Consider the following 10,632-nt stretch of genomic DNA (forward strand, 5'->3'; position numbering starts at 1 on the left):
AATAAACAGCAAAAGAATCAATCAGTGATTTTCCTTTTTTTACCACTTCATAATTCATTTTCAGTTGATGACTTTGCACTCTTCAGAGTGTTCAGTGTTTGGTTTGCCTGTTCTAGGCTAATGTAGAAACATGGTGGTGCTACATGGCATGGTTTGTAATAATAATGCTATAGCTACTATCACCAGCCTCAGCATAACCTGGTCTCTGTGTAATTGGTTTTGACAGGAACTTTTCCTTCTTTCACATGTCAGGCAACAGATATACTCTCAGTTTAATCTATGCAGCTGTCTGCATCAGCTCCACCCAGGCGTTTCAGCTGTGTCTCATCAGTGTATCTGCAACCTGAAGCGTTTACTTCACTTCAAGTATATTTTTTCGGCAATACGCCTGTAAAAGCAAGGTTAATGACCAGTTAAATTCATCTGATTCTCATTATTTTTCTGGGTAGACTGGACAAATATGTGGGCGTTTGGGACAAGAGTGGCTGTTTTATATGATTCAGCACTGCTTTGCTTCGTCACACTGGTGAAAAACAACAGAAAAGAACACACACCCACAAACACTGACAAGTTGCATCCTTTCATGTTAGACAATCGCTGTATTCTGTATAAAGCATTTACACTTTTGGACTGACAGACCAAATTTTATTTAGATTTTTAAGGGGTTTTTTTTCTGTTTCCACAGACAGGAGAAAGAACTTGACAGCTGATTCACAGTTCACCTGTGTGAAGAAATCAATACTACTGCTGAATTGCATGACCTTACTATTAATAGCCATTGTGCTATTCATAGTTTATGTGACCTTTTTCTAGCACACAAAGGACAAATTTAAAGGATAGAAAATAGTTTTTGTGTGTAATGTTATACATTCAACATTTTGAACTGAACACATAATGAAGGGAATGATCTAACGGATCATAAACTCAAGTTGAATCAACTTGTCAGTCTGAACATACATGCATTACTGCATCACCACAGTAAATGGCGTTCCACCCCACCCTCTCTCCTCTCTGCCAAGGTGCACTGTGATGTCAGAGCTCTCTGACGTAAAGACTGCACCCAAACATACCCATCCGCTCACACACACACCACACATCCCCATCCCTCCTTCAAAAACACCGAGCACACACGCGCGTCACTTGGAGGTAATTCTTTCGAGGTCATGATGATGCTGAGTCATCTCTCTGCTTTTTTCAGCTCTTTGCCTCTTTAAGCTGTGAGTGTGTGTAAGGGAGAGACCGTGTGAGTGGATATACGTCAACTTCCTCCCAGCATCAGACGGAGTCTATCAACAACAAGTGTGGCTGTCCACATATTGATCTACATATTGTGTAGTTGATAGTTGATTTGCATGCAAAGCAAAACCCGCTGTAAAACACCTTGGAAACATACAAAAAAAGGTCAGTTTTATTTAGAATAAATAATCTATGCTCATCTATGCTGGTTTGAACCTGTAGTAGAAAAGTAACTGATCTAGTTTTTGCCCTGTTGATGGGGGGGGGGGGCATGTTTGTGAGGGCATGTTAGTGGTCATGATGATACAATGAAGTCCAGTCCATGAAGTCCAGTTTGAAAAACACATCCACGAGTTCGAAGCTTCATCAGACACCAACACGCTTCACAGAGGTTTATTATATTCTGACGCAGGATTTTATTACTCTGGAAAGTTGTAACAGTGACAACCACTCTATCTTTTGTCAAGACCATCGCAAGCCAAACAGTAGAAACATGGCATTCCTGTTCAAGTCAAGATGAAAGGAAAAATGCCTCTTTGACCCTTTTAGATCACATTCACAGTCACATTGTGCACCTATTTAACAATGTATTGCAAAAAATATATCTATTTTTTAATTTGTGTTTAAAATCCAATCATATTTTCTTCCTGTAAAAATCGGACACATGACAATATGACGTGCTTAAGCTTGAACCAACTAGTTTCAACCAATAATATGACACCCACCCATCAATAAATCTTCATTTTTTAAATCTTACATTGTTTTAATCATCATTAGCTAACTAGCTCGCAACAGCACAGTACGTTGGTGCGTCTTCAGGTGTTCGCCACCTCAAACCTTGTTCTGTGGGATGGGCGAGGGGTACGTCTGCCCGCATCAGGAACAGGGCTGATGAAGGTTTTGAAGGAGGCAAGTAGTCCTCTATGATTGAATGGAGGCTAACATCCATCTCTGAATCACTGTAATCCTCCATTTTTCTTATGACACACCCACTTTTCAATGTACAAATCAACTTCCTCCCAACGTGAAGTCCCACCTGCCTACTTCACCGTACGGAAGCTAGATGCTCTCGAAATGGCATTTCATTGGGACTTTAGGTGCTTTACCAGGAATGTGTGCTTGCATTTGATTGGCCGTGTCGGGCCTGCATGATGATGTTGCATTGTGTTGCTGTTGAAGTTGAGCCAGGTTTATTTGTTTATTTGTTTATTTAAAAGGATCCCCATTAGCTGACGCCAAGACGACAGCGAGTCTTCCTGGGGTCCAGACAATACATACAAAACACAATAATCACAATATCAATTGCTCACAAAGAGAAAAAACAACAACACTGAAAATACTTATTGAAATATAAACACTGAAACAAGGTAAAGCAACACACCCTTCATGTATCACATGACAAACCTCACTCAATCAAATAATCAAGATGCTTTTATGAGAACATATACATTCTTAATCTCTTATTAAAAGCAGTTTTTCCCTTCATTTCACGAACCACCACTGGAAGATTGTTCCAAAACACAGTTGACCTGTAGAATACTGTCCTCTTCATAGAGTCAGACTTAGGGAGGGGTAGAGTAATCTGTCCACTATTCGCCCCTCTAGTGTAATGTGAATGCGTATTTGAGCAGTAAATTATATAATAGTAAAGAAATTTAGGAGTCTGGGTGTAATAATTCTATGAAAGTATACTAATAAATTAGTAGATAATCTATCCACGACCATCAGCCAAGCAAAACGTTCATGCATTTCTGCAACACTAGTTCTTGAAGAACAACCAAGAACCAGTCTTGCAGCCTTGTTTTGAGCCACTTGCAATTTCCTTAGCAGACAGTTTGATGCAGCAGACCATACAACTAAACAGTAATCTAAATGACATAAAACCAATGTACAAACAACACGACTAAACAATTGAGAATTGAGAAATGGTGCACATTTACGTGTTATGGCAACAGCTCTACCCATTTTGGCAACAACTTTGTTGATGTGATCAGACCATGACAATGTGCAATCAAGCCAAAGTCCAAGAAGCTTTACCTTTTTTACTTGCTGAATAGTTGACCATTTATTTGTATATTAATTTTAGGATTATCTGATAATCTATACTTAGAACCAAATCATTGTTTTTGATATATTTAGAATAAGTTTGTTTTGATCCAGTTATATAATTTGCTGATCTCACAAGACAGAACCTGATTAAGCTCTGAGCATGTAGGGGCTGCATAATAATTAGTAGAATCATCAGCAAACATAGTCAATGTGGCCTTACTGAGTACATATGGCATATCATTAGTAAAAATAGAAAATAAAAGAGGTCCGAGGCAGCTTCCTTGGGGGACTCCACAGTCCAGGGATATGCTACAAGATAATGCACCATTAAAATAAACTCTTTGCAACCTCTCAGACAGGTAGCTCATAAACCACTTAATTGCAGAGGAAGTAAAACCATAACTAATAAGTTTGGAAATCAAAATGTCATGGTCGATCACTTCGAAGGCAGCACTGAAGTCAAGTAATATTGTACCCACAAGCATTGAGTCATCAATTGATGTTAACCAGCTATCTGACATTTGCGTCATTGCTGTGCAGGTGGAATGACCAGACCTGTAAGCATGTGGAACATTGTAGTTAAATCATTGTGAGAAAAGTAATCTTGCACTTGCTTAAATACAATTTTTTCCAATAATTTACTCAGAATAGGCAAAATGCTAACAGGCCTACTATTCGGACCACAGAAAGTTATTTTTGTATCTTTGGGTAAAGGAATGATCTTGCCCTCCTTCCAAAGTTTTGGACACACACCACTAATCAGACATCTGTTGAATATGTGACAGATTGGTTTAGAAATATATACAGCTGATAAGTTCAACAGCCTACTATCCAAGTTGTCTGTACCAGCAGACCCACCAACAGTCAAAGATCTCAGCATCATTTCCACCTGCACTTTAACATTAACTTGATGATATAATACATAATGCATTTTTTTTTATCAGCTAATCAGAGCTGGAATCAATGGTACAATCCATTTTCTCTCTAAGTTTAGAAACCTTATTAACAAAATAATCATTGAAATAATTTGCGATCTGTGTTGGCTTAGTCAAATAAACTCCATTCAATTCAACAAAAGAAGCACAGGTTTCATTGAGTACATTCCACATTCTTTTACTATCCGTACCACTACTGGAGATTCTCTTTTGAAAATATTTTTTCTTTTTCATTCTGTTCACCTCGGTCACATGATTCCTTAAAGTACAATAAAGTTTTCTGTCTTCAAGAGAGCCAAAAAGAACAGCAACCTTTTTAGCCTCATCCCTTTGAGCCATCAAGCTCTTTAAATCAGTACCCAAGGAGCACTTTAATGGGGCATGGCTGTTGACAACTCTCATAAAAAGATCCATAAATAAATTAAGGGATGTATCCACATCGTCAATGGCACTCATTTAGAAAATTCTCCTCATTAAATGCCCTATAAGTTCTTTTCATAATAATTTTAGGACAGGCTCTAGGTAGCTTTGTTCTCCTGGAGACAGCAACGCAGTTGTGGTCACTGAAGCCAACTGTTACAGAAACAGGTGTTGAGCACATATCAGGATTATTAGTGTAAATATGATCAATGCATTTTGATGTTAAAGATCCTGTACTATTACTGGATATTCTTGTGGGTTGATGCATTAATTGAGATAAACCACAGGTGTCTGTCATAGATTTAAGCTTATTCTTAAAGGGCAATTATCAGATAGCCAATCAATATTTAGATCATCCAGCCAGTATAGCTCTCTGTTTTCTTAAGTGACTTTGTCCAGCATATTACATAAACCATTTAAATACTCAATCCTGGCACTAGGTGGCCTATAACAAGAGCCAAGAACCATTGGTTTTAAATATGGAAGTTGTACCTGTAACCACTTCAACATCATCAACCATTAAATCGTGTCTCAGTTTCGCAGGAAAATGATCACGTATGTAAATGGCCACGCCACCTCCAAACCTGTTTCTATCATGTCTATAAATTGAAACTCCCCCTATATCAACATCTGAATTGTCTATGAAGCTGTCCAGATGGGTTTCATGAGTATGTCTATTTTGTTTGGTAGGTCACGAATTTTACCTCAGACTACATATATTAATATGTGCAAAGATTAAACCTCTAGGTAGTTTATTTATACTGGTCGTCTTAGTTGATGGTAAATAAGTCAGATATTATGAAAATATGTATAATGTGAACATCATGTACCATAAATTGTTTGGTCCAGCACACAGACACACATGCATGTACACAAATACCACACTCACAAAAAGATAAAATTGAACTTTTAAGCTCATTCGGCCAGTGACTGACTTTGTCCAGCCCTGGGGGTGATGATCAGTTTATCATACTTCAAGCTCGCTTTATCTCCTCTCTCTCTGGCAGCTTTCAACTTTGGCCACAGCTCTTTCCTCCGCAGTTGCACAGCTTCAGAGAAATCATTGTTAATATAGATCTTAGTGCCCTTTAATTTCTTGGCAGAAGAAAGAATCAGCTCTATGTCTTTAATGTGAGGAAGTTTGACAACAATTTTCCTTGGCCTTCCCCCCTCCTGGTGCTGACCGGGCCTCTGTGCACGCTCAATGTCCATATTTCCCATCTTATTCTCTTCAAACTTTGCTTGGGTGAATTCCAAGCTGGTCTTCAGCTCCTGCACATCTCTGATAACGCCATCCAATCTTTTGTTAGTTCCATCCATGATCAGCTGAATGAAACATTTGACGTTGTCCTGCTGCTGCAGTAACATATCCTTATAGATCTCTCTTTGCTGCTGCATTAACTGAGAGAGTACACTCATCGTGACCACAGCATCCTCCTCACAAGGGGATGTTTTAGCATTTTTAGGAGGCATGATGTATCTTACCAGGATGTAAGTTGAAAATGTTGATGGTGACAGGACTGTTATTGAAAGGACCAGTTAGAGGCCTTGTAGGCCCAAAAAGCCCATCAACTTGGGCTACAGCCACAAGCTCAGCAAATAGATGAGATATTGTCCACAATGTTGAGACAAAGTACAAAAAGAAAGCAACTTGAGTCAGTTCACAACTAGAGTACCAGAAAGGATCCAGTAGATTTTTGTTAGAATCTAAGAGGCCAGATACTCAGAGGAAACTCAGCAGCCATCTTGAAACTGTACATGTGACAGGAGATGTGCTGTATGTGATGTGTGTTGTTTTTTTGCTGGATGACTGTTTTTTACGGAAACCCTCTGCTTTTGGCACATCTGCTGCATCAAGAGCCTGATCCCATTCAAATGATGAGGTTTTTTTCACATGGTGCTGAACATGGCCTAAAGCTTTATCGTGCACAAGAGAACTGCCACAACGCTAACTATTCAGACATGGCAGTCCGGTCTAACTGAACTGACCTATTCTGTCTAACTGTATCGTAGCGTGTAGGGAAAACACCATAACACCCCGTCTGTGAAGATGTGCTTCAGAAGCAGACACAGACAGGCTTCAGTTTTGATGAATACAGCTGTCTGCACAGACCAGTTAGCAACCTTTATGCATTTTTTAACTATTTTCTTCTACTTTCTTCTAATTTCAGTACAAAACTCACACTGGGCTGTGAGCGCAGTCAAAACTGTTGTACTGTGTTGCTTTTGCTTCACGGCTGCTGGCTAATATACATCTACATTACCCAGTAGTTTTTAAATGTTATCATCCAAAGTAAATACACTCCGTGCTTAAAGTAAAGCTCAATACCGGTAGTCACAAATCTCTATCATCAGTAAAAAGAAGTTTGAAGAAGACAGGAAGCTGTACATTATAAAAGCATACTCTGCTGTGTATGCATGTGTGGTTGTTGGTGTGCGTTTGTGGGATCGACCCCTTAAAGAAAACAGGAAATGGTTTTACTGCGGTTGACCGTGACAGCTCATGCATAACGTATCTCTACCGCAGTTCTAAAAACCACGGACATGAATTTTAAATGTTGTGGACAATGTGTAAATTAGACTCCTCTGAGATGAAAATCATGTGACAACAGCAGGCCAAGGCATGTCTGCATGTGCAATGTGTGGCAGTGAAATTTCACAAGCGAGGTTAAAACAACAAAGAGAAAGAAAAGGTGAAGGTTTGGTCATGGTTAGATAAGAAGATGCAATCTATGAGTTGGGACTTGGATTGGACTTGAGGGTAAATTTATCTCCATGCTTGGGAACTTTCCACTGTACTAATTAACGACTACCATTTATCTTCCATTTATATAAAAAAATAAGAAAAAGTTTTCCCATATGAGAAAGATATCTCAAAAGTGATATGATCAATTCGAGAAACAAAGCAGATAAACTGTGTTTTACTTCACGCTCTCATTCCTCCTCTCATGTAGCCTTTGACTCCCGAGGGTGCTCAGTCTGAAAAACAAACATTAAAAAACCTCACATGAGAAGGGGAGTAAGAGGGCTGGGACAGAGATAGAACTAGTACTAAAAAAATAGCTTTGGGAATGACTAAAGGTTTTTTCTACAACATCATCTAACTGTGTGTTTTGATTTTTACTTACCATGAAATCAGGTATGAAATGGTTAAACTAACACAGCTTACCAGCAATGATGACAATAATAACAGGATATAAAGAAATATATCTGCAAGTGGCAACATCACCAAGCCTAACAAGCTGTGCTGTGGGAGCAGAGATAAATCAACCACCTCTCTTCCAAGTCCTCAGTATCGAAGGCCAGCTGGTACAAGAAGCACAATCATTTAAATACCTTGATGGAGAGAGACGCCAACTTGTCCTTCTACCAGCACACCCACTCTATGTATAAGAAAGCTCTGCAGTGCCTCCACCTGCTGAGGAAGCTCAGGGCTTTTAATGTCAGAAAGGGCATATTAACCCCCGTTACATTTAGGACATTAACTGAATCTATACTCACCTTCATCCTGGTACAACACACTCACCACTGAACACAAAACAAAACTCTTCTATTCAGGCCAAAATAATTGGTTCACTCCAAACTCTCCTGTCTGAACGGTGCACCAGGTCAGCAGGATCCCTCTCACCTTTCCACCAAGCTTTCCACTTACTGCCATCAGGTCGCCTCGACCCAAAGTCTCACTGAGCTGGAAAAACATTGACAAAATATATTTCATTCCATCTGAAACCACCCTGAACACATTAAAAGAACCAGTGTACTCTGACCTGTTGAACACTGTTCATGTCAGTTTTAGTTTCAACAGTTTCATTCATTCAGTTATTGTATTTCAATAATAAACAGATCTACTGTTACCAGAAAATTAAAGCTGATTATATCTAGTTTTGACCATTTAGAACACTTACTTAAAGCAAATTAGTGAAATGTAGTCATGTTTGTGATGAATAAGTCTTGGATACGTTTGGATAAGTCTCAGTTTTGGTTTCCAACTCCTGAGAAAAATATCTGTCTCTTTAACTGCTAAATGTTTCACTGTGTTTACCAGCTAGTCTCCCTGTGTGCTTGCTGAGCAGGATTGTACAGTGGATTTATTAGAGCTGTTTCACTGAAAACAACTGCCTGCTGCTGCTGGACACAAGCTGGATGAAAGTTATGAGAGTGAACCAAGACCAAACGTCACTAAAAGAGCTGCGAGGAACTGCACAGTCAGATGATAATGCTCTGTCTGTTCGTCACTGCATGCAGCATCTTTCACATCACACATAGTCATTTGATCCATTGTTAATATAAAAACACTGATCATGGGATTACTTTAAAGCTCTGTGAATTTTGTAACAGCTGTCTGTCTGTGGCCACGTGCACTGCAGGTAATGTTGATCATTTTTTTGGATATTGATCATTGTTTGTGGTTCTAGCCTTCATCGTCCCCTCATGTAAAAAATACCTGCTGCAGAAATGCTGATTCATCTGTAACCGATAAGAGCCAGTTCGGGCTGAAATGTTGTACTTTTCCCTTTTGTCTGAAGGGGGCATGAAAATGTGCATCAAATTTCATGTCAACCAATCCGAAAATGACTGAGGCATTTCACTTAAAACCACATGTCAGCCTCATGGTGGTGCTAAACAAACAGGGGATCACCAAAGTCATGAGGATTCATCCTCTGGGGACCATGAATGTGTGAATCAAATTTCATGGCAATCCATCAAATATTTGTTGAGATACTTCCCTCGTCCCTCGTCTCTCCTTCCTTTGCTGTGCTCTCACAGCAATAAGCTCTGTGAGCAGTGAGTGCTCTACAGATCTTTTTCATCTGGGGATTCATGCAGGCTGCACTAACTCTCTGATCTGATTGGTGGAACTTGTTGGGGCCAAAAGCAGCCTGAGAGGACAAACTGCAGACACTACACAGTGTCACTGAATGATTTCTGTGGGAATTCCCTCCCCCTCCTCATGACATTTTTGATATTTTGATACTGAAGAAAGACTGAAGAATTAACAATTGAACATCAGACAAGGATAGACAACAAGAGATAGTGTTCTTTTTAGTAATGATGCAAATACAGCTTTATCTTTTTTGGGTTGTACCCCCCACAAAACCGTTGTTTGCTTTTGTACTCAGATTTGAATAAATAGGTGGAAAACTGAAAAAGCTTTAGGTTGTTTTATGCGACTATGCGAGTCCCTCCCTTCTTGACAATGGTATGATTGTATTGTACAACTGTGTGAGTGTATCAGCTGAAGTCACCTTGTTACACAACTTAAGCATAATACAGACATTGTGCTGAACATTTGCTGCATGGATGGAGCCGATCAGTCATTCAGTCATTTTACTCACACATCATCATTATCATTACTATCAATATGTTATCATCAAAATAATTTGAACTCACAAAGATGATGAAATAAAAATAAGAGGTTTTGAAAATGTTCAGTGGTGAGTGGTAATGATATGTACTATCAATGCTTAGCCACCCTAAAAACATTTCAGAGGGAACAAGTGCTGATAAGTGCGCATGTGTGTGTGCGTGTGTGTGTGAGGGTGTCACTAATGGACGCTGATAAGCCAGCAGGTGGGCAACACTGATAAGTGATATATGTTAACTCATAGGCAACACTGTGTGTGTGTGCATACATGTGTGTATTTACTGTTTGCACATTCAGGACATGTTATGTGACGTATACACATAGTTACATACATATATGAGTCTTTACCATGTAGTATGTACAGCACAGCAGTACGAGTGAAGGCGAGAGTGTGTTACAGGTGTGAGCTGCTGTTTCTAGGCCTCTGCATGGTAATGTGTGCTTTTTCATTGTTCAACCAGTGATGATGAGTTTCCCTCACTTTATCTTGCTCTCTTTCCCCTCTCACACACTGTCTCTGTGCCTCCGTCCTCTGTAGATAGACAGAAAGGTGGGGCTAAGGGGGACCCATACTGTAAAGGAGGGGCACACTCTGTCCACTGGCTTTAGCTTCTTGTCCTACGCACA

Source organism: Chelmon rostratus, chromosome 9 (genome assembly GCF_017976325.1).
Source record: "Chelmon rostratus isolate fCheRos1 chromosome 9, fCheRos1.pri, whole genome shotgun sequence".
Taxonomy (NCBI): domain Eukaryota; kingdom Metazoa; phylum Chordata; class Actinopteri; order Chaetodontiformes; family Chaetodontidae; genus Chelmon; species Chelmon rostratus.